Below are 24,752 nucleotides of genomic sequence, written 5' to 3' on the forward strand. Positions count from 1 at the left end.
AGTTCATGGGCTGGGAGTTTATCATTACGAACTCCACAGATCCATGATGGATTTACTGAATGCGAAGGGGTTTAGTATCAAACCCTTGAGCATAATAAACCCACACTGATGCCAGTGTTGGATTTATTACAAAATGCACCCAGAGGGCATCTAAGAGATGCCCCCTTATAAAATAATCAACTCCCTTGTGTCCAGCTGACTGGTCTGCACCAGCCTGACACACACATACTTGTTTCTGACCCCCTGAGGTAAGATCCCTTGTGCTCTTGTGGGTCAGGGACAAAGGCTGCTTGGGGTGGAAGTGCTTCACATCTACCCCCAAGCAGGAACAGCATTCAGGGCGGTGAGCCTCAAAGGTTTCCTGTCCATTGATATGCTAGCCAGGGCATCGCCAGCTAGTGGAGATGCCAGTCCCCCTGACCAAGCCCCAATTTTGGCAGCAAGTTTGGCAGGAAAATTAGTAATTAGGAGAGGCGAGTCTCTGCCAGGATCACCCCTAAGGTGTCCTGGACTGAGGTGACCCCCTCCTTAGAAAATCCTCCATCTTGAATGGAAGGATTTGACACAATCAGGTTAGGGTGATGCCCTTTCCCCAGAGGGGAGGAGAATAAAGCCCCAGGAGAAGGAGAAAGTAGTAAAGAGGAGGTCACTTTCCTATGCCCCCACCTACATAGAGAGGATGTGGCCACTGTTCTCATCTTCCCAAAAGTAGTGGTTAAGGGACCTAGATCCCACACAGGCAGGACCGGCACCCTGAGTAGCATGGAGGATAGCCTCAATGAAGAGGACATCCTTTTAGAAATGGTAGTCCAAAAGACTATCCCTGGAGGATAGACTCCTGCCGTTAGAAGAAGAGAGAGCAGAGTTGGGTCTGGCACCCATAAATGTTGGCAGCTATATAATACGTTGGCACAGGGGAACCCTCTTATGACCTTAAAATCCCCAAATGGATTGCCCCCAAATTGAAGAAGTTAAATGGTTCACAGCCTTTGAGAGGGCTTGTGGAATGAGACAAGTGAAGAAATCACCCTGGAGAGCATTGCTGGGAACTGTTCACTGGTAACTGCAAGGTCAGACTCCTGACCCTTACTGGGGCAGATGCTGAATCCTATGACCTCATGAAGGGCACCCTGATTGGGGGCTTTGGGCTCACAACTAAAGAGTATAGAATTAGATTCAGGGGGCTCACAAAACCTTGAGTCAGTTCTGGGTTGACTTCATATACTACTCAGTAGAAATACTAGATGCTTGGTTAACTGGGAGTTATGCATAAGGCTGTGCTGGGCTTTATATGCTCTTTATAAAAGAACATGTTAATTAATTGTACTAATCTGGTAGACCTAGGTCTAATTCCTCCCCATGGATTGGAAAAGAAGGCAGAACACTGGGTCAAGACTAGAGTGACCATGCCACCACTGGGGTTGACCAAAAGAAAGGGGTTACAAAACCTCCCCAGGAGAAAGAGTTGATCCCCCCCCCTAAAGATAAAAATCAAGAGTCTTCTAAAGGCTGCCAAAATCCTACTCAGGAGGGTGGGCCCAAGACCTCTTCACAGCCCAGCAGTAGGTACAAAGGTAACAACTTTGATCCCTTAAATGCCTGGTGTAACAACTGTAAGAAGTTGGGACACTGAACAGGAGACACTGCCTGTCCTACCAAAAGTGCCCCTAGTACCTCTCCAGTTAGCACTGGTGTAGTAAGTCTCCAGATGGGATTAAAAGTGTTCCCCGAGCAAATCAGGGTACACACTGAAGCTGTTCTAGTATCTATGTGTGGGTTGAGTAGATTGTGCCTGTATAGCTGTCTGACCCACTAACTTTAAGTACCAGCAGTTCCCCTTGATTAACAAGACTGAGATAGAAGCCCTGAAGGATGCAGGTGCCAGTGTCACCATGGAGAGAGATACACTGGTTTCTCCAGGATAATACCTGTCTGGAAAAACCTATTGAGTCACCAGTACTGACAGGGTCACTCCAGACCACCCCATGGCTATGGGCACATTAGAGTGGGGAGGGTTTACTGGCCTGAATCAGGTAATGGTTTCTCCAAAACCTCCTGTTGCCTGTTTGCTTGGAAATGATCTGTAGATCTCAGCTCAACCATCCAACAGGAAAGGTGAGAAGACTGGGGATCAGCTTCTGAGCAGCCAAAAACTCAGGACCCCTCTTCTCATGAAGAGGGCTTGCCAACCCAAGAGGGAACTGAGCCCATGGAACTTTAGCCTTATCAACTTGAGCTCCTGGGACCAGGGGGACCCTCCACGGAACAGCTGTTCCCTGGACAGCAGGTCTGTTCAACTCCTGAAAGCCTGTGACAGCAAGCTGCTGCACAGGAAAAGAGAGATGTCAGTTGCTCCCACGGGACCTATTGGGAGGAGGGACTTCTGTACACTGAGGCCAGAGACCCAACACCTGGTGCCACTAGGAGAGTGGTAGTGCCTCAGGCGTTCAGAGAATTCCTCCTCACATTGGCCCATGACATTCCCCTAGCTAGGCATCTTGGCCAGACAAAAACTCGGAGCAGGTAAAGCAGCCACTTCTACTGGCCAAACATGTCCTAGAAAGTAACAAAGTTTGTCAGCTCCTGTTTCACCTGTCAAGCAGGTGGCAAAACAGGAAGGAATGCTAGGGCCCCCTTAATTCCACTACCAGTGGTGAGGGTTCCCTTTGAAAGGGTAGGTGTGGACATAGTGGGTCCACTGTAACCTCCCACAGAATCAGGAAACAAAGTCACACTGGTAGTAGTGGTCAAGCTACTAGATATCCTGATGCAATTCCTCTTAGGACTACTATAGCCACTGCAGTAGCCACAACCCTCATTGGTATATATACCAGGATAGGGTTTCTTAATGAGGTGGTATCAGACCGAGGTTCCAAATTCATGTCTGCATACCTGACAAACATGTGGAATGAGTGTGGAGTGGACTACAAGTTCACTACACCTTATCACCCACAAACCAACAGGCGTGTTGAAAGATTCAACAAGAAATTGAAAGGCATGATCATGGGACTCTCTGACAAACTCAAAAGGAGATGGGATGTCCTTTTGCCATGCCTGCCTTTCGCCTACAGAGAGGTGCCTCAGAAGGGAGTAGGGTTGTCCCCATTTGAACTTCTGTTTGGCCATCCTGTTAGGGGACCACTTGCTCCTGTGAAGGCAGGCTGGGAGAAGCCTATCCAAGAACCGTAGCAAGATGTTGTTCCAGAATGGCAGAGTACATGGAAAAAGCTTCCAAAAACCTTGTGGCAGCCAAGATCTCCGAATGTATGACCAAAAGGCTGCACTGGTGGAGTTCCAACCAGGGCAGAAGGAGCGAGTTTTGAGCCTTAGACACCAAGGGCCCTCCAAGACAAACGGAGTGATCCTTACTCTATCCTAGAGAAGAAAAACAAGGTCACCTACTTGGTAGACCCGGGCACTAGCTGGACACTCTGAAGGGTGATCCATGTGCCTTTTCTGTTACAGGGATGATGTGACCATGCTGATGGTCACCATTGAGGTGACAGAGAGTGAACCTCTCCCTGTCTTCCTCACATACAGTCCCAAAGATGGTTCAGTAGATGGAGTTGTCTATCTATCAATCAATCAATCAGGTCACTTGTAAAGCCCACTACATGCCCATGAGGGTCAGAAGGCACTGGAGAGAGGGAAGGAGCTGCTACTGCTCGAAGAGCCAGGTCTTGAGGAGTCTTCTGAAGGCCAGTAGGTCTTGGGTCTGCCATAGGTTAGTGGGGAGGGTGTTCTAGGTATTGGCGGCAAGGTGAGAGAAGGATCTGCCGCCGGTGGTCGTTCTTCCGATGCGGGGGATGGTGGCAAGGGCGAGGTCTGTGGAGTGGAGCTGGCGGGCGGGGGTGTAGAATCTGAGTTGTCTGTTGAGGTATGCTGGTCCGGTGTTATGGAGAGCTTTGTGTGCGTGGATGAGGAGCTTGAAGGTTATCCTCTTGTTGAAGGGGAGCCAGTGCAGGTCTCTCAGGTGGGGTGTGATGTGGCGGGGGATGTCGAGGATCAGACGTGCAGAGGCGTTCTGGATGCGCTGTAGCCGTCACAGGAGCTTGACCGACGTTCCTGCATGGAGGGCGTTTCCGTAGTCCAGTCTGCTGGTGACGAGGGCCTTGGTGACCGTTCTTCTCGTTTTGATGGGGATCCACTTGAAGATCCTACGGAGCATTTGGAGGGTTTTGAAGCAGGATGAGGAGGCGGCGTTGACCTGCTTGGTCATGGAGAGGTTAGAGTCGAGGATGGCCCCTAGATTAAGTGTGTGGTCGGTGGGTGTCGGGCTGGTCCCATGATTTCGGCCACCAGGAGTCGTCGCAAGGCTGAAGGGGTGGCACTGAGGATGAGGACCTTCGTCTTGTTCGAGTTCAGCTTCAGCCGGCTGTTCTTCATCCATTCAGCGATGGCCTTCATTCCTTCGTGGAGGTTGGTCTTTGCGGTGTGAGGGTCTTTTGTGAGGGAGAAGATCAGCTGGGTGTCATCGGCATAGGGAATGATGATGTTGAGGTTGTGCTGTCGGGCGACGTGGGCGAGGAGTGCCATGTAGATGTTAAACAGCGTCGGGCTGAGGGATGAGCCCTGGGGTACGCGGCAGATGATCTCGGTGGCATTGGAGCGGAAGGGTGGGAGGCGGACACTCTGAGTTCTGCCGGAGAGGAAGGATGTGGTCCAGTCCAGGGCCTTCTCTTGGATCCCGGCGTCAGGTAGGCGTGCTCTTAGTGTGCGGTTTTGTAAAGTTTACAGGAGTGGAACCCATTGACCAGTTCAGGATTGGGTAAGTAAAGTGCATTCAACAACAATGTCCTGATCGGTAACAATACGTAGGCAGTTAATTATGTATGCATACAGCATTACTCATGGGGAAAGAAGGAGAGACCGCTTCAATTTAGCAAAAGATAATTAATCGGATGCCGCCCAAATCAGGTTCGTTCCTCCTGACTTCTGCCCACGCCACGATCCAATACATCCAGTCTCTAAACCAAGCACACTCTTATCGTGCACCATATACGGCGGTATACGGCGGTCAAACTAGGCCGTTTTTAAGTAGATGCACAAGCTATACTGCTCCACTCATCCCGCCCTCTTTCTTCTCCCCAGAGAGCCAAATCCTAGAAACTTGGACCAACTTGAACTAAAACTCGGACCATCTTGTCTTGGGGAACCAGAATTCTTCATGGGCCACCCCACATCTCATAACCAACTAAAACGGAATTACACCAAGGTAAACAGATTGTAATCCTGGACCCTGTCCCCTTTGCTCTGCCCCAACCCCTTGCCTGATTTTTCCTGTCTCCCCTTCCTTGCAGCACACCCTAAATCAGACAACCCAGTACTGATGACGATCCAAATTCACCTGGATCGAAACGCCGTAGACCCAACAGCGTATTTACAGGCGTACTCTTCCTGTGTGGCTCACCAACCAATTTAAAAATTCTCTGTGTATTGTGATATCATGTTGTCACTTACCTTGGAGCCACTCACTGTAAATTATTTGCACCACATCACAGAGCGCCGCTTTTGCTGTTCACTTCTTCACTTGCGCCGCCACTTTCATCACAATCACTTTTATGCACCAAGTGTTTTATGGTTGTCTTCAATTTAATTATGCAGTGCTGCTTATAACTGTATACTCCGTGACCATAACTGATGTTACACTATAAAGATGATTAATTATCTTTTGCTAAATTGAAGCGGTCTCTCCTTCTTTCCCCATGAGTAATGCTGTATGCATACATAATTAATTGCCTACGTATTGTTACCGATCAGGACATTGTTGTTGAATGCACTTAGTGTGCGGTGGCAGACTTTATCGAAGGCGGCTGAGAGGTCCAGGAGGATAAGGGCTGCTGTTTCTTCGTTGTCTAGCATGGTCCTGATGTCATCGGTGGCAGCGATGAGGGCGTTTTCGGTGCTGTGGTTGCATCGGAACCCGGACTGCGACTGGTCCGGGATGCTGTCCTCGGGTAGCGGGTCAGATGTTTGTTGACGATTTTCTCGTTGAGCTACGCCGGGAACGGGAGCAGGGAGATGGGTCGGAAGTTCTTGAGGTCCTTGGGGTCCGCCTTGGGTTTCTTTAGTAAGGCGTTGATCTCGGCGTGCTTCCAGCTTTCCGGGAAGGTTTTTTTTTTTTTTCAACTTTATTTATATCATTTTTCAAGTTAAAACAAAGGTACAATTTCATACATTCAAGTAAGTACAACAGATCAGTTCTGAAAATGACCAATATCAGCAGCTTATACGACAAGACATAGCTTATTACATATTGCTTTTCTGCAGGTCTGAAGCATGGTGAGGAAAGACAACATAGCTCATCGTCAAACCCCATGTTATAATGCGGTCTCAGTATAGTCCAAGGGTCAATCAGGGTTAGCATTTCATCCCCGCAATTTCTTTCATAACGTACATAATTAGCAGAAGTACTACAGCCACTAGCCTCATATGTCTGTGCACGACATCATCATCCATACTTTCCCACCTTATGGTCGATGTATATATAAGTTACATTCACATTGATAAAGCTGTGCTATCCTCCCGCCCATCTGTCTCTTCACCCACTTGCGACCCTGTACTGTTGAAAAGGTACACCTGCAGAGGGCCCCATATATCTCTAGGCCTGCTCGCCATTGGCTGTGGTTCAGCATAGACTGCGTGCTGTTCTTGGCAGTATGTGATATCAGTGAGCAAGACCTTAAACTTCGGTGCTCTGCCTCTCCCCCCAATGACATGCAACTCTACGTTTTGCAAGCAGCAAAGCAATGTCAAGAAATTTCCTGTTTTGTTTAGGTATCTGCATGGTGTATCCCAGTAGCATGATGAGTGGGTCCCTGTCGAACGTACTCTCCACCATTGCCTGTAGGGCTGTGTATACCTGTGTCCAGTATTCCCGTACCCCAGGGCAGTCCCACGCTAAGTGCATGAACCCCGCTCCTTCTGCCTTACATCTTACACATCTATCATTATCTGACAAGTGAAATCGGAATTTCTTAACTGGTGTGTAGTATAGCCTCTGTAAGAACCTATAATGGATTATCTTAAGCCTGCAACTAGCCGATATGTTAGCAGTGATACCACAACAATAGCTCCATTGTGCTTCAGATGTTTAATTTCCTATATCTTCACTCCATCGCCTGCAAGCCGTGCTCTCAGCGCCTTGGTATTGAAACCTAATGCTACTATAAATAATAGAGACCACGTGTCTCCCATCTGACGAACTCAGCATCCCATGTAATGGGGTGACGGTCTCAGGTTCCTTTGGGTAATCTGGTAAGATATTTTTAAGCCCTTGTGTCAGACGCACATAATAGAAAAAGTCCCTGGAACAACTGCTCCCTACTGCGAAGCTACCCGTCCAGGAAGAGATCTCCCCACGTAGCCATCTTAAGGCGCCTGCACATTACTTGGAACCCTGTTTCCTGCAATAACCATATCTTGGGATGGTATGTCAGCGGCATGCGTGGAGAATACAATAGCTTGAGGTGCAACATTTTCGCAATTCTTCTCCAGGCATCGATCGTGCATGACACTGTGGTGAACGGCGTTTCTAGGGCTTCAACAGGGCCGTGTAGGAGGCCAGCTAGGGGAAGTGGCGGTGCCACCCAGTCTTCCACTGCCAACTGCGGCATACATGTCGTTGGCACCATCCAATGATAGACGTAATGCGCCTGCGCGCATATATAATATACCTCGAAATCAGGTATATCAAATCCCCCTTTATCATATGGCTGAGTGATGACAGACCATTTCAGCCGTGGTTGCTTACCACCCCAGAACAGCCGGAGCAATTCCAAACGTAGCGTCCTGAAAAAAAAGGCCCCTGGGTAATAAGGGATATTTAGGAAAAGATACAAAAAACGAGGTAGTATCACCATTTTAATAAGCAACGCTCTACCTGCCATGGACAGTGGTAAGGATATCCACCGTGTAACATTATCGGCCAGCTATGTAATTGCTGTGCCATTATTTAGTCTGAGTGTCTCTTCCCTATCCGTTGAGACCTGAATACCCAGATAGCGGAGGTCCGAGCTACACCATTTTCACAGGTAATCCAGCTGGAACTCTGACACTGCGGGAGTGAGTGGTAAGAATTTATTTGTATGCCCGACAACCCCCCGAACACCAAGAATTCGCGTAACAAGGGATTGAGATTAGTTTGAGGATCCGTGACGTAGAGCGTCAAGTCATCCGCATATAGTAACACCCCGATTTGTCGTTGGAAGCATTTGAACGCGCTCTCCTTGTGAAGCTGCCGTAGACGACATGCTAGTGGCTCAATCGTAATAGCGAATAGAAAGGGGGAAAGTGGGTACCCCTCGTAATCGACAGCTGAGTGGAGAGATGACCATTAATAAGGACTCTGGCAGTAGGTCGGGTATAGAGCAACTGGATCCAGGAAATAAACAATTTGGGAAAACCAATTATGTGCAGGATGGAGAATAAATACTGCCATTCAACCAAATCGAATGCTCTCGTAGCATCCAGAAAAACTGCAGCTACTGGGAACTCGGGGGCTATGGTTTGAATTAATGAAAAAAGGGTGCCCAAATTGTGATTTGTGGACCTGCCAGGAACAAACCCCGCTTGATCAGGTAGTACTATCTTCGTCATAAGGAGAGAAAGACGTGAGGCCAGAACTTTAGCTAATATTTTAGCATCACAATTCATGAGGGATAGTGGGCGATAAGAATCACAGTCTGTGGGGTCTTTCCCTGGTTTTAAAAGGGAAGTGATGACTACCTCACGCATCGAGCTAGGTAACACCCCTAACTCCAATGATTCCTCAAACACTTCTTTCAGTACGGGGGCCATGATGTCTATGTAACTTTTATAGAATTCAGCAGGCAGTCCATCAATCCCGGACGCCTTCCCATTTTTTAGTGACATTATTGCCTCTCTGATCTCATTGAGCTCTAAAGGAGCGCCAAGGAACGTTCTGTGCACGTCACTTAGCCAACACAATGCAATGCCATCCAGAAAATTCTCGAACCTCACTTCCTCTGATCTTTGCGTAGTATGTAGCTTTTCATAATGTGTCTTAAACGCCTGCAAAATTCCCTCTGTGTCCTGACATGTCCCGCCCTCTGGCGTGTTAACCTCCAATATGCTGGTACTGGAACAGGGATTTCTAGTCATTTCTGCTAGCGCTCGACCTGGTCTCTCTCCTTCACAGTATCGTCGTGCTGACCAGTGTTTCCCTCTGAATTTTGCCTCCCTCGCAGCTTCCTCTTCGTATTCCGATAGCTTAGCCCTAAAATCTTTGTGTATCCTCCCAGTGCTCCCTCTTGTCATCTGTGCCTCCAACCCTTTCAGATCTCGTTCCAATTTACGCATGGTACCTCGTATATCACGTAACACCCCAAAGCTTTTGGAGATGCAGTACCCTCTAATCGTAACTTTAAATGCTTCCCACACTACCTCTACACTCTCCACTGATCCTTTGTTGCGAGGGAAGAATGCTGCAATTTCTGCGCCCAATTCTGTTTTAAACACTACGTCTAACAGTGCTGTGGGTTGAAGCCTCCACGGAGGTCGTGCCCTGCCATAGCCAGGCATTCACAATTGTACTAACACAGGACAGTGAACACAGGACAGTGGTCTGAGTATGTTCTGGCTAAATGTACAACTTTCCCTATGTCTGTGCTCAGCCCTTGAGATAGGAGACAATAGTCAAGACGGGCCCAGGTGTCTGTATAAGAGGTGAAGTGTGCTCCTTCTCTTTGCGTAGGGTGCACAAACCGCCAGCTATCAACTAGACCTCCTTCTTCCATAATGCCTTGTAATACATCTCTAGACCGCTTATTGTATTGCACACAGCCATCTGCTCTATCTAGTCTAGGGGTCATGGTTACATTGAAATCCCCCCTGCCGATAATGTGCATCGATCCAATGTTTATAACCTTCCCCCAAAATGTTGTGAAAAATGCAGGCGTGTCAATGTTTGGTGCGTAGCAATTCACGATTGTGACCGTATCAGTTCCAAGTCTTCCCACACAATAACATATCTGCCCTCTGTGTCTATTAAGTCACCCATCACACTGAATTGAATCGACCTCTTAATCAAAATGGCATAGCCTCTGGCATTTGTGGAGTAAGAGGAGAACACCCTAACCGATGCCCACTTACTTGCAAATGTGTGACTCGAACGTGGATGTAAATGCGTTTCCTGTAGCAACGCTATAAGTACCTGTTGGCGATCTAGATACGTCACTACATTTCTGCCTTTTCTAGCATCATTGAGACCCCGTATATTCCAAGACAATATTGTCACAGTCGATGTCCTCCCATCATCAACTATTTTTGTCTATCGTTTGACAACAAATCTTTGCAAAAGAGTCAAGCCCTGTCTCGTTTCCTAAGCCTTTTGCCTGTCTATAGATCTGAACCTGTACCGTACCTCGTGTCTTGCAATAATTGAACCTCCCCTCTCTCCTCCCCCTCCCACTGACACTCCCCAACCGTGTCAGACATTCCCTTCCCCACCCCCCCTCCACCCCCCTCCCGAACATTCCCAAGTGATGAGGCAAAGGGGGTATTCCCATCGGGGCAATCTCCCCAGGTGACACACCTGAAACCTTGCTGCTATTCCGAGGTCCGCCCGTTCTTTGCAGTACCTCAGAGTCAGCAAGGGCGTCCGACTAACACAGAATAAAAAATTAAACAGATAATAAGAAGAAATGATCGTGCTACATCCATAACCCCCCCGCATCGTTAACCAACTCCAGAATTACATTCAGCAACTGGCCCAGCGTAACATGTGATATTATACATTACGAAAGACATCGATGCAGGACTCTCCAGGATCCTCTCCTAATGTTTGTATAACGTTCATTGTGTCACAACCCATATCTCGTCGTTGTTGTCCAGAGTTATTCGACATCCGATAGTCTTGTTTCTTTCAGCTCGTTCTGTTCTGTGGACTCAGTTCTCCTACGTTTCAGAGTCTTCAAAAATTTCTCCACCGATTGTGGCGTTGTGTGTATGGCTTGTCCGCCCTGATAGGTGATTCTCAATCGTGCTGGGTATAAAAGCGCATAGTCCACTTGTTCCTGTCTCAGCTTCTGCTTCACGCCATTGTATTTTTTCCGTTCTTCCTGCACCCTCATCGTGAAGTCAGGGAATATGGTGAACGACACTCCCTCGTAGTTGAGTTGTTTTTTCTCTCTCGCTACTTTCAACACTACATCTCTGTCGCTGTAATTTAACAGACGTGCAATGATGGGCCGCGCATTAGCTCCTGGCCGCGGTCGCGGCCCCAGCGACCTGTGTGCCCTTTCCACTATGAATTGTGTAGACAGAGCTCCGTCTCTAGCCATCGCTGTGAGCATTTTTTCTACATATAGTTCCAACCGTCCAGTATTGGTACTCTCAGACACACCTAGGATTCGAACATTGTTGCGGCGACTGCGAGCTTCAATGTCCTCGTTCTTTGCATCTATGATTTTCATAAGCTTATCCATCTGAGTCATTGCTGTTTTTAATTGTGCAGTGATATCCTCCGAATCCGATATGCGTTGTTCCGCTTCCTTAAGCCGCGTATCATGCTGATCCAGTTTACGTGCTATATTGTCCATACACGTCGTGAGCGTGTCGACTTTGTCAGCAATGGTAGCAACCCATGCCTCATTTCGGTTAGTATGGTGTGTAGGTCATTGGAGGTGCCAGGATCTCTGCCACCCGTTGCTTCCGGTGCTCCATCCTCTTCTCCTCCTGTTACGTTTTTTGCGGGGTTCTTTTTTGCCTCAAAGTTGAGGCGAAGTTGTCGGGCATCTGGCCTTCTCATGTCTCCACACGACTCTTAGTGCTTCTCTGCGCCTGCCTCAGTATCTATGCGCTGTCCGGAGCTGCAAGTACGCCGTGCGATATTCTTCGTGCAAGCGCTTCTCAGTTCTGTAGCACGATGGCCCTCAGCCCCACCCCTGTGTGTATATTTCCCGTCTATTCAACAGCTCGTGCCGTTCGAATGATTTGTGCCTATCAGTAACAATGCACTTGTTGTTTATCACTTCTCGGTTGCAGGTGCAAAATCAACTGCTTAACGCCTCCGTTAGTGTAACATGCTCTTTAGTGGCCTATCCACTTCATTGCGTGTCGCGGTACCCTGATGAGGAGTCCAATGAGCTAGGCCCAAACCGTTGCTATATACATACAACCTTCTTATATTGATGCAGGCCGCACAATATTTATTGGGGCTCCGCCCTTACCCAGTCCGTGACTTTGCTCGCAAAGCACAATAGATATCTGACGTGCCCCAAGTAATGTTCAGACAAGTGTAAGTTAGCGCACCTGCCTAAATGCTCTCACTCCATGCAGTGTGTGTACTCTGTCGCTATATTCGCGGTTTTTGCAGTGTCCTTAAACATCGGGTGTTGCGCTGCTCTCGCCTGTATGCTATGACATGTAAGTCCTCAGTAAACTAAGGGCCCGTTCATATATCCACAACCACTGCCAATGCCTGTGGTCACCTCTTTTCTTCCTTGCCCATTATAACTTACGTGCACTTCTGTCAATCCTGTGTCCTGGGCCGGCTAATTCCGCTCTCGCAATGGCCGCTTCACGGGGTTCGCGCTTTTTTAACGACCCGTGTGATTACTTGCACATAGATAATTGGGAGATGTGTGCAGCACCCGCCGAGGAGGATTCGTGTAGGGGGACTCACCACTGCCTTTTTTTCTTCCCGTTTTTCGCCGCCACAGTATCTATTATGCAGGCCGTTACCTCGGTCTTCTTGCGGCCTGCCAACTACGTGGGAGCCCCGGCACTCGCCTGACTGCTGTGCCCGTCCCTTCGCCTCAGGCAGCTTCCAGCGGCTCCGTGCTGCCAGGCTCCAGTCTTCGTCGGTACCTCCGGCAGGTTCCTGTAACATTAGTCTCGGACGGGAGGTGCAGAATACAGCAATTATTAATGTTTTAATCAGGATAATTAATGTTTAAGCAGTCGGACTGCAGGAGCCTCACATAGATGCGGCCATTCCGCTCGTGCGCCACCTAGCGCCCCCTAGCTTTCCGGGGAGGTTGTTGTCTCGAAGGAGATGTTGATCACTTTCCGGAGATGGGGTGCGATGGTTGTGCTGGCTCTTTTGAAGATGTGGTGAGGGCATGGGTCTAATGGTGATACGTTACACCCTTTCTGACCAACAGCAGGCTGATTGCATGCAAGTCCTGCAACAGTATGCTGAGCTCCTCTCCTTAACCCCTGGACAGCCACACTAGTGTACCCATCATGTGGACACTGGAGACAGATTGTCTGTGAAAACAAAGAGCTATCAGCAGTCTGACCGAGTGAAGGAGAGCAGCAAAGCTGAAGTAAGCAAGATGCTGGAGTGAGAGGTTATCGAATCTTCTGAGAGTCTCTGGTCCAACCCAGTGGTCTTAGTCCCTAAACCTCACCCATAGGGTAGAAAGGGAGAAATAAGGTTCTGTGTGGACTCCGGAGGTCTTAGTGCAGTCACTAAGACAGATGCTCACCCAATAGCCACGGATGATGAGCTGTTAATCAAATTGGGGACAGCCACATTTCTCAGCACCTTTGAGTTAACTCCAGGGTACTGGAGGATTAGCATGGCCCCAGGAGCCGGAAAAAAACCCGCATTCTCCACACCTTATGGACATTATCAGTTTACTGTTATGTCCTTTGGTTTAAAGAATACCCCTGCCATCTTCCTAACATTGGTGAATAAAGTCCTTGATGGATTGGAGAACTTTAGTGCAGCATATCTCGATGATATTGCTGTTTTCAGCTCCTCCTGTCAGGAGCACGTGGTTCCCTGGGAAAGGTTTTAGTGACCCTTCAATCTGTAGGCCTCCAAGTTCCAGATAGGGCAGGGTACTGTTGCATACTTGGGCCACCTTGTAGGTGGAAGCCAAGTGCAACCTTTACAACGCAGGATCTTTCTAATTTTGGACTGGGAAGCTCCAACCACGCAAGCCCAAGTCAGGGCATTCCTTGGCTTGTCTGGTTATTACAGGTTTGTAAAGTGGTGTTGTACCTCCAGGAAGAGGCCAATATAAGTGAACTGGACAGTTAGTTGTGAAAAGGCTTTTGACACCCTGAAAGAGGCAATGTGCTCAGCAACCGTTCTCTCGATCCCCAGAGAGCAGCAGTGGAGAGCCATTGACAGAGAAGCCATTGCTGTGGTTTGGTCCATGACGAAGCTGAGACCATACTTGTTGGTTCTGACTTCGTAGTTCAAGTGACCACAGGCCTCTCAGATGGTTCATGCAAATGAAAGGTGAAAACCCCAAACTGTTACGGTCCATATCTCTACAGGTAATGCACTTTACAGTGGAACACAGACCTGGGACTAACCATACCAGTGCAGATGGCCTTTCTAGGTTCTGACACTTAGAAGAGGAAGGCTCTCTATGGAAAGGTTAGTTTCATCCACTTTCATTTGGGGGAGGGGGTGGGTCATGTATTAAAGTGCCTCTTTTGATATTGTTAGGCCCCATTATTTTCCTGGACCATTATGTGAATTTGACTGAAAGTCCCCTGGGTCCATACTAACCAGGTTCCCACTGCCAGAGGTGTTTCCCAAAACGATATCACAATTGGCCCAACTTCAGCAACCCCTATAAGTCACTAGTAAATGGTACCCATGGTACCAAGGGCATTGGGACTTAAGAGGGTCCACTAAGGCTGCAGCACAAATGATGCTACCCTAGGGACCCCTTACCAAGACCCTGCAAACTGCCACTGCAGACTGCGTGTTTTGGTGCGGAGTTAACTGAAGAGTCGGCATGGTACACATCCTTGTACGCTATGCCCACAGACACTGCATAAGACATAGGTAAGCCACCCCTAGTGCTGGCCTTACAACCCTAAGGCAGGCTGCACTATAACCTATGTGTGAACATATCTGCATGAGCAGAAATGGCCCTACAATATCTAAGTCCATTCTTGGGTATTATAAGTTCATAGGGAAGCCATAGAGAATACATGAGCTGAACACACGTCATTACGAGTTCTCCAGCACCATGATGGCTTCACTGTACTCAGGAATGTTTGGTACCAAACATCTCGTCTTAATAAATCCACACTGATATTGATGTTGGATTTATTATCACATGCACACAGTGTACACTTTAGAGGGCCCCCGTAAAACCTACTAAACACTGGCATGATCTCTGAGAAGTCTTAGCAGGCCTGCCATCACCAGACAGCATTCTGACCTCATGGGGCGAGAGCCTGCCATCTGAGAGGCCAGGAACAATGCTTGCTCTGGGCGGAGGTGCTTCACAACCCCCCAGGCCTGAGTGGCCTTCCAAGGTGGGAAGATTTAAAATTGATGCCGCCTTTGAAATGCAACCCAGGCATCTCCAGATAGTGGAGGATGCTTACCCCCATATCCTGCTTCACGTTTGGTGCGAGGACAGGTAGGAAAATTAAATAAATTAGGAGGTGGGTCCCCATTCAGCCAGCACCACCCCTAAGGTGGGGCAGGTGATGTATAGCCCACTTTTCAGTTTCCTCCAAGGTACCGGACAACCTGCAACCGAAACCGAGTTGAAGAGTCCAATCCGAACTCCAACAGGCACCCATCAAGGAACATCGAGACCCCTGAGATCCATTCCGTGAGTGGGTTAGCTGTCCAAAAATCGTTCCTGCAACCTACCTGCTCCTGACCGCAAAGATAATCTTGACGTACAGAGCCTGGCTGACCCATCTGCTCTGCACCCAGCCTGGCCGTCCTGGGTACTGATGAAAAAGGTGTGCTCCTGTGGTCCTGAGGCCCTTGCGACCCGATCCCTCTTTTGCCATCCCATGGACTTACCTGTAAGGCCTGTTTTTATTTTTTTTTAAAGAATATTTTTATTCGTTTTTGCATAGTTATAGCATACCTTTTGTAAATATACACAATAGATTTTGCACAATATCTTCTCACTAGAAACAGTTTCCAATACAATGAAGTCACAAATACACTATTCTAACAGTTAAGGTCATACTTTTCACAGCTCGTCTTGCATTCATGCGCTTATTCTGAATCTGAACTTTCATCCTCATTATCTGATGGTGGGTCGCAGATATTGCCTCTGTAGGTATTCCATGCCCCCCAGATTTTCTTCCATTTTTGGGGGCAACCCCTGCTGCTGAACACCGCCCTTTCTGTGAACATGGCCACATCCATATCCCCTCTCCATGCCGCCAAGGTGGGTTTCTCTGCTCCTCCCCAACTTTGTGCTATATTTCTTTTAGCCGTCATCATACCCGGCGTCGCCCAACTCTGTCCTGAACGGGTAAGATCATTGGGTTCCCATATATTTAAAAGACCGTGTCTGGGTTCCGATATCAGTGAAATTCCCTCTGATTGAGACATAGTCCTTAATACCTGTGACCAATATTCAGCTATTCTGGGGCAATCCCAGATGGTGTGATAAAAAGTCCCCTCCTCACCACATCCCCTCAGGCAGTAGGGGTGATCTATCCTTCCTATCTTATGTAGAGTGCTTCTAGTATAATAGGAGCGATGTAGTATGTGTAATTGCACCACTCGTGTGGAGAAGTGTGGCTCACTGGTTAGAGGAGGTAGACCCAGAAGCAGAGGTCAGACCCGGGACCAGGGTTCAATTCCCGACGCGGCAGGGTCTTGAGCCCAAATGTCCACGGACTCGATAATTCTCGCTTCGGTGCCCACTCGAATCATGGGTTCACACTCTGCAACTCTGGGCATTAGCTTGCTTAATCTCCACAACGGCCCCCCCCCCGCGGCGGGATGCCTGGCTTTCACCTTGGGGATGCCCTGTACGGGTTATCTCACAGGGAAAAGCCAGGACGGGTTCCCAAGGCAAGCGCCGAGATGCTCCAGGGTAAGTCAAGCGCTATATAAGACTGTACAATAATAATAATAATAATAATCGGAGACGTGACTACCAACTTCTTTCAGGGACGCCAGTGCCTCCTGCCACTCTGATTCATCAAACTCCCCACAGTCAGGAGACCATTTTTCCCGTAGGGTTCCCGTTGGACTGGGTAAATTATTAAGTAGTTTACGGTAAATTAGGGAGGTCGCCTTCTTTGGCATATAGTCAGTCAGTAACCTATCCTCTAGGGGAGACGCTTCCGGGACTTCTGAGTCTGGTGGTAATGCTGTCAGTAAGGCGTGTCGAATCTGTATATATCTGAACTGTTCAGTGAGGGCTAAATCGTATTGTTGTCTTAGTGTAACAAAGGAAGGTACTTCTCCTTTCTCCCACATATCCCCAATTGTCGATATCCCTATAGCATCCCAGCGATCAAAACTCTTGGTGTGCCTAAGGTTCCCTAGTCATTTTGTGTCCCAACGTGGAGTAAGCTGTGTTAATACCCCCTGCCACCCCAACTTTGCCTCCGCGGTATGCCAGAGTGTAAGTGTGTGTTGCAATGGCCCAAACTTTTGCAGAGATAATTTATTATCGTAAAGAGGAGCTAGTATACCAGACTCCCCCAACTGCTCTCTGTCCGCCTTTAGCGCCGGTTCTGATTGTGGAAGATGTATCCACTGAATAATTACCTTCAATTGAGCTGCCCGATAATAAAGGTGTACATCTGGTAGCGCTATACCACCATCGTACCAGCTGCGTACCAGCTTGGCCTGTGCTATACGTTCGGGCTTATGGCCCCATAGTAGGACAGAGATCTGCGCCGCAATCGTTTTGAAGTATGTGGCCTGCATGTGAAAGGGCGTATTTTCTAAGATGTATAGAAAGCGAGGTAGAGCCATCATCTTAAAAAGCGCTGCCTTGCCCAGCAGGGTCAGTGGCAGTGATTCCCAGTGTTGTACTTCTTGCTTGAGGCGTTCGAGTGGTGGCAGCAAATTCCGTCTGTAAAATTCGTCAGGGTTAGTTGTGATGTGAACCCCTAAATATTCAAACGTGTTTTCTGCAGTCTGTAGCGGACATCCGTCCAGCAACCGTGGTGGCGGACCGCGAAGTACGTACATGGTGGATTTTGACCAGTTAATAGAATATCCGGATCCCCCCCCCCCCCCCCCCCCCCCCCCCCCCCCCATAGACCGTGCAGACATCCAAAAGTGTATATATAGAACGTCCGGGGGAAGTGAAGTACAGCAGTATATCGTCTGCGTATAGGGAGATTCTATCTTCCCAGTCCTTTGTCCATTTGAGGCCCCTAATAGTCGGCTCCCATCTTATCCATTCCGCCAGGGGCTCCAAGGCCATGGCAAACAATAGTGGCGACAGCGGGCAGCCTTGACGTGTGCCCCTGACCAGGGGAAAATCTACTGAGATATGGCCATTAGCTATGACATGTGCCATACGCTTCGTGTACAATAATCGGACCCGGGCACAAAACCTCGTTCCAAATCCCAAATGGCGCAACAGTGCAAAAAGAAAAGGCCAATGGACCATGTCGAACGCCATATGGGCGTCTAAAGGAAGCATCACCGCCGGCTTCTGCAGATATACCGCATGTGCCAGCACCCTGTGTAGCCGTCTTAAATTTAGTGCTGTGTTCCTGCCAGCCATAAAGCCCAATTGATCCCTATGCACTAGTTTAGATAGGTGCGGTGTGAGTCGTAGCGCGAATAATTTAGCCAGTATTTTGGCCTCAGCATTCATGAGGGAGATAGGCCGATATGATGTACATTGATCCGCCGGTTTCCCAGGTTTTAAGATCGTTACAATGGTGGCTGTGCGCTGGTTCGGCTGGAGTTCTCCTATCTCCAGGCTTTCAGTAAACCTATTTAATAGGTGTGGTGCGAGTGAGTCATTTTTTTATATAATTCGACTGGCATGCCATTGGGTCCCACCGCCTTGCCCGACTGTGGTGCCTTAATAGCTATGACCACCTTGTCTGCCGTGAGATCACCCTCTAATAATTGCGCCTCTTCAGGGGTTAATTTGGGCATTTTAAGGTCTTTAAAGTAGGTTAGTGCTTCCTCCTCTGAGATTGTCGAATCTGAGGAATACATTTTCAAGAAGTGTCGTGCTAACATGCTTACTATTGTGTGCGGTTCCTTAGTGAGTTGTCCTCCCTCCATTGCTAGCTGCGCTATCCACCTGTCTCTCTGCTCCCGCTTATCTAACCATGCCAGCATTTTACCCACCTTATCCCCTACATCATACATTTTATGTTGTGTGTTTGCAAGTTGCTGTCTGGCCATTTCCGTCAGATATTCCTTGTGTCGGCGCTGTGCATTCTGCAAGTTACGGGATGCATCAGGGGTTGGATCAGTAGTGTGGTGTGCCTCTGCAACAATCACCTCAGATTCTAAAGCTTGTAGTTCCGACTGTCTTTCTCGCTTATGAGTTACAATGGAGGCTATTGCCTGTCCTCTGAGAACTGTCTTATATGCCTCCCATAAAGTGACAGAGGAGGTTACAGAACCAACGATATCATGAAAGTAATGCTTTGTCACCTTTTTAAGTTTGCTTCTAATCTTGGGATTGTGGAGATATCCAGTTCATGTTGGATAAGTCAGACGCCTTTTCTGCTGGTGATGTACGTAGCTAACCATCAGTGGGGAGTGGTCAGATATGCCCCTTGGTTTGATTTCTACACTGCCAATATTACAAAGGCTACCCTGCGACCCCTTGAAGTAATCAATTCTGGTGAGGCTGTTGTGAACACTGGAGTGATAGGTAAATTGACGCTCAAAGGGGTGATACTTCCTCCAAATGTCCACCAATCCCTTAGCTGCCATAAAGCTTCCCAAACGGGACATTACTGATATCTTTGCTCTGAGAGGGAATCTATCCATTGAGTCATCAGCCACTGAATTAAAGTTTCCCCCAAGGATCATCTCACCCTCTGGCAGTCCCAGTAAAAATGCACTAAGATCTGGGAGGACCATTGTCTGTAATGCTGGAGGTGTGTAAACAGAAACAATATTAAGAGGCCGCCCCTCCCACTGTGCAGGTATGGCGGCAAATCTACCTGCATCATCAGTTTTAACTTTGCTGACAATTAAGGGGAACTGCTTCTTTACCCATATTCCAACCCCTCTAGAGCCTGAAGTAAATTATGATTGAGCCATCATTTTAAATCCCCTTCTATCCATAGCTTTAGTAGATGTGCCAGTGAGGTGTGTCTCCTGAAGTAGTACCACTGCTGCGCCTCCCCTTGTTATGCATTGTAAAACCAGTCCTCATTTGATTTTATCACCTAGCCCGCGTACATTCCACGTGAGTATGGACAGGGATGGGTTCATTACACCGGAGCTTCCCTGCGAGGTAGCTAGTGAGTCGTCCCCCGTTGGCATATTCAAAGGTGCTAGAACTATAAGTGGCCTGTCGTATAGTAAGACTAATGTGTGTTGCTGTGAGTAGTGACATCATGCAATAATATCCATAGCTGCTCATCGCATAAACATTAAACAAACAACATGTACAAATTCCCCCCTTCCTTCCCCCCTCCCTGCCTTGCAGACTTGAAACTGCCCGCCACCCCAACTCAGCAGAGCGCTTAGTACCCCAACCCTTTAACTTTGAAAGCATGTATGTATAGGGGTGGGAAAGTCCAAGGAGGACCAGTCACCCCCCCCCCTCCCCAGTCCCTTAGTCCCGAGCTATCAATAAATCCATTGTCGTTAATACAAGGAGGTAGGCCCTGACTGGCAACGATGTGTGTTTCTCCTAACCAGAAAGATAAAGATATGGGGAGGTACTTCCCTTGTGCGTGCACATCTCATTACCCGGAGTCCTTGTGCTTATGTGCATCCTCCCCCTCTTCCTGTTCGACTTCCTCCGGATCGCCGTCCTTGTCCAGTTGTTTTTGCCTCCTTCCAAGTCATTTCGACCTCTCCGCCGGCCGCCACCCCTCAAGCCAGTCGTGTGCTTCTTCTGGCGTGTTGAAAAACCAAGTTTTTTTTCTGCTACTACTCTGAGTCTTGCTGGAAAGAGCATAGTATACAGCAGTTCACGAGACCTTAATGTCTTTTTCACTTCAAGAAAGCTTCTGCGGCGCGCCGCGACCGCCGCTGTGTAATCCAGGAAGAATGAGATCTGTTTTGTATCCGTATAGGCGGCGCCACCCGCGCCGTTTGGAGTATAGCGTCTCTGTCCGAAAATTAAATAGACGGTCTAGTACCGGCCGCGGGGGATCTCCTAGTCTTGGAAGCCCTCCTGGTACCCTGTGGGCCCGCTCCACCGAGAAGAAGGTCGAGAGGCCCTTGGGTTGCAGTTTGGTCTTTATGAGATCTTCAACGTAGAGGTCCACGGCAGGTCCCCCCTCTGATTCCGGCAGCCCAATTATTCGAACGTTATTACGGCGGGAGCTCCCTTCCTGCTCGTCCGTTTTCACCGCCATACGCCTGTTGTCCTCCTCTAGTTGCGTCACTCTCTTAAGCAGGAGCTTAGTGTCCTTAGTGAGGGATGACGTCACTTGTTCTACTTCAGTTACCCTAGTCGACATTTTCTGCAGATCTGCTCATAGGAATGTGACGTCTGTTGATATTGTACCCACCATAGTCTGCACCTGTGGAGTGCCGCCATGACATCTTCCAGGGTTACTTTAGAGCCTCTGTCCCCCTCCGTGCTCTTAGTCCCAGCCCCCTTTTGGTCCGGCACGGGGGAAATCCTTGGCATACGCAAACTTATCAAGCTTGCCTTGTCGGGTCGTGCGGTTGCCTCTGCCGCTCATTGTGGGAATAACAGTTTCTCGAATTCTTCATAGTACTGCCACTGAGTCGTCGCAAACTAATATGGACTGTGTAGTGTGTAATGTGTAGGACGACGCCAAGGGACCTCCACGTCCGCTCCACACGTTCCTGTGGCCCTGATCGCGTGTTTTGAGTACTCTTCCTTTGTTTCGCTGTTTATGTTGAGCCCCAAATAAGAATGCTTTCTATTGACACTGCTGCGCAGCTTCGTGGAACACTGCGTTGATTAACAGACCTTCCCTGACATTACCCATGCAAAAAATGAGGGGGGGAATCCATGTGTGCCGTCGTTGTTTCCAGGCACTTTGCAATGCCGGGGGACAGCCCTTCCGCTGCCACACTCTGGGGTATCTCTGGGGGCCGCTCACCCCCGGCCCCTAGGAGCGTGCACCGTACTGTATGGTTGCAAATTGGTGTTCCGCTGCTGTGGCGTTGTGGCTCCCAGTGGTAGGGGTTCTTCTCCCTCTATTAGTCCCCTCTGATACCGTTGGCGCGCTGTTGAATGCACCCCAGTCTCGCTCCCCGAGCCTTCCTGCCTGGAGCCTTCCGAGATGGGTGATTCATATATGTCACCATTTATTTGGGCACCTTACAGTTCCAGGGAGCCTGCCCCTCCTCCTCGCTTACCGGTGCTATTTTCCCCATCACTGAAGCCCCCACCAGCGGCCGTGGCAGTGAATGGAGGGTTATGATGATCCTATCAGCTTGTTGCGGAGATCCCCAATCACGCTGCTCCCAGGCCCCGCTCCCCGCCGGTCTTCACTGCTGCTGAAAATCATTGTTGGTAATGCCTGCTGGACGGTACCTTCAGTACCGGGGGGCGGAGGGGGGCGGGGGGGGGGGGTTTGCTTCTCACGCCGTCACTCCGCTATGCAGGCGGACCCTGTCGGTGCCGCCAACAGGCGCCTTCAGCGTCTCTTCTCACCTCCGATCTGCAGCGCCGCATCGACCTCGCGCTCAGCCGGCTGAAACGTGCACGCGCCGGGACACCTCCAAAATTGAGACCGCGGCCAGAAGCGTGCATACAGGCCGCAGTGGGTCGCTCTTCGTCACTCCGTGGTCCGGGATCAGAGCGGCCTCTGACCAGGATCATCAGGGTCCGCTTCACCTCCGCAATGTAAGTGACAGCTCTGGGACGATGTATGGAACGGATATATTCCCGGATTTATGGAGGGGGTCTCACCCTCGGAGCTCCTCTATGGTGCGGCCATCTTGGTTGGCTGCAAACCACGCCCCCTCCAAGCCCTGTTTTTTTGGTGGCCCCTTTCTTTCTAGCGCTTCGGCTAACGACCCCAGCACCCTGCTCCGGATGAATCGGGCACGTTTCCGACTATCCACTGGTGGAATATTGGACCCTGCCTGCTGCTATCTTAAACCTCGAATGTGAAACCCTAGAACCAACTATGATTTTATATGCATTTTTGTGTTATGTCCATAGACTTTTATTGTGTGTAATTACGCACAATAGTGAGCTATTTTTCCAACTTTGAAAATCATTACAAAACTGTTTTTACCTGTGAATGAAATTTTTGGTTTAAAAAATTATATATAAAAATCAGTGTTCTACACAGAACCATAATCCGCATAGTGGGCTGCAAAACTAGATATTGATTGTCTTTTGTACATCAGGGTCCAGCCCCAACGTTACTTCATATGGATATGGTCCCTTTATGACAAAGTGTAGTTTCTTTTTAATACCCTAGTCTAATTGTCTTTGTTATTGAGTCTGTTCATTTGTTTTTGTATAGTGGGATGTTTTTTGATTTTAAACATAAATATACGATGTATGATTAACTGTTTTTTAATTTGCTACAATTGTTTTATATGCTTTTAATAAATTGATACATAACATTTTTAATATTTTTCTTGTGTACTTGCACACTGCTTTTTCAATTGGTACTGTATCCCCCATATTTGAATGTGTGTGATTTAGGTGAGTGAATGAGTAAGAGCTTTCTCAGTATTTGCCAACCAAAGGATATATTGTTCTTTTTCTAGATTGAACCCTAGTCCTTTGGTGCACAAAAAAGTCCCTCTAATTTTTTCAAGAGTAAACTGATTAATGGCCTTATCTAGCTTTCCATTGAGAGCCATTAATCCAACCACCTATTAGGCGTCTTTCAGCTACTCATCCATTGGAAATCAACAGCTGGCATGATAAGAGTATTGTTCCTCCAGATCTTAGGGAAAAGTAGATTGCCATCAACACATAGCACTACTGAGATACTGCATGTCACATCTGATCTCCCAGCAGCTCCAGCTAAAATCCAACATCTTAAATATTTGAAAAACTATTGATGTTGAGTGTATTCCTATTGTTAAAATAAAAAACATTTGTGTAAAGTAATGAAAATATGAGAGAAAGAAAAGTGGGACAGTGAAAAACATACTGTTATGGTATATTTTGTGGTGAACAGTCACATTTTAGTATTAGGATGTATTACATGCAGCTGAGGTGCTCTGGAAAAAACACTCCCAAAAATTGAGGTTACCTCGAAGCAGTAGTAAATGTGAAGTAAATTTGAAACAAAAGCCTGATTCTTTTTCTGTTATATGAACATATTGTTGCACAGATTCTGCTGGTAAAGCAGATCTGTGTGTTAGGATGACAGGATGTCAGACTGTAGGGACTGAGTCTCTCTACAGCGTCAGTAACTGGCTAGCTCATGTTGTCTCACATGAACTCCTAACCTCCCTAAGTAACATGTGATTTTTGGCATGACCCTCTAGTCCCCAAGGGAACTGTGGAAACAGATCATCCCTTTTTATTACTCACTTACTCACTCATGCATGCCCATAGTAAACATATAAAAGACACAAAGAAAGTTTACAATACATTTATTGTAACTATTTTGGTCTATTATGAAGCAAATGTGCTACTATCATTAGGCAGCTGCAACTAAACAAAGTAATTAGCATTACTAACAGGTTGTATAGGACAAACATCCTAACCATGGCAAATTATATATCTGGCTAGGGCTACCATTAGTGTGTGAGCACAGGGACATATTCATGGTCTCTGGGTTTGGCTTCAGACCCCATACCTGGTGTTTGTAGTTAGGTGGTCTGCATCATAAGTGTAATCTTAGTTTGAGCTGGGCTGCATGTCAGTCACTGTTGTCAATCCAGAACAGTCCTCTCTGCCATAATCCTCCTCTCTAGGCCCCAA

At 48.1% G+C, this 24,752-nt stretch overlaps 1 protein-coding gene across 1 annotated transcript in view; it reads left to right on the plus strand.

Moving 5' to 3' along the window:
* Nucleotides 1-24,752, plus strand: part of LOC147665634 (small G protein signaling modulator 1-like) — a 518,897-nt gene that overhangs the window by 453,885 nt on the left and 40,260 nt on the right. The gene's annotated exons all lie outside the window — the stretch shown is intronic.

The sequence above is a fragment of the Lissotriton vulgaris genome, unplaced genomic scaffold (genome assembly GCF_964263255.1).
Source record: "Lissotriton vulgaris unplaced genomic scaffold, aLisVul1.2 SCAFFOLD_1463, whole genome shotgun sequence".
Taxonomy (NCBI): Eukaryota; Metazoa; Chordata; class Amphibia; order Caudata; family Salamandridae; genus Lissotriton; species Lissotriton vulgaris.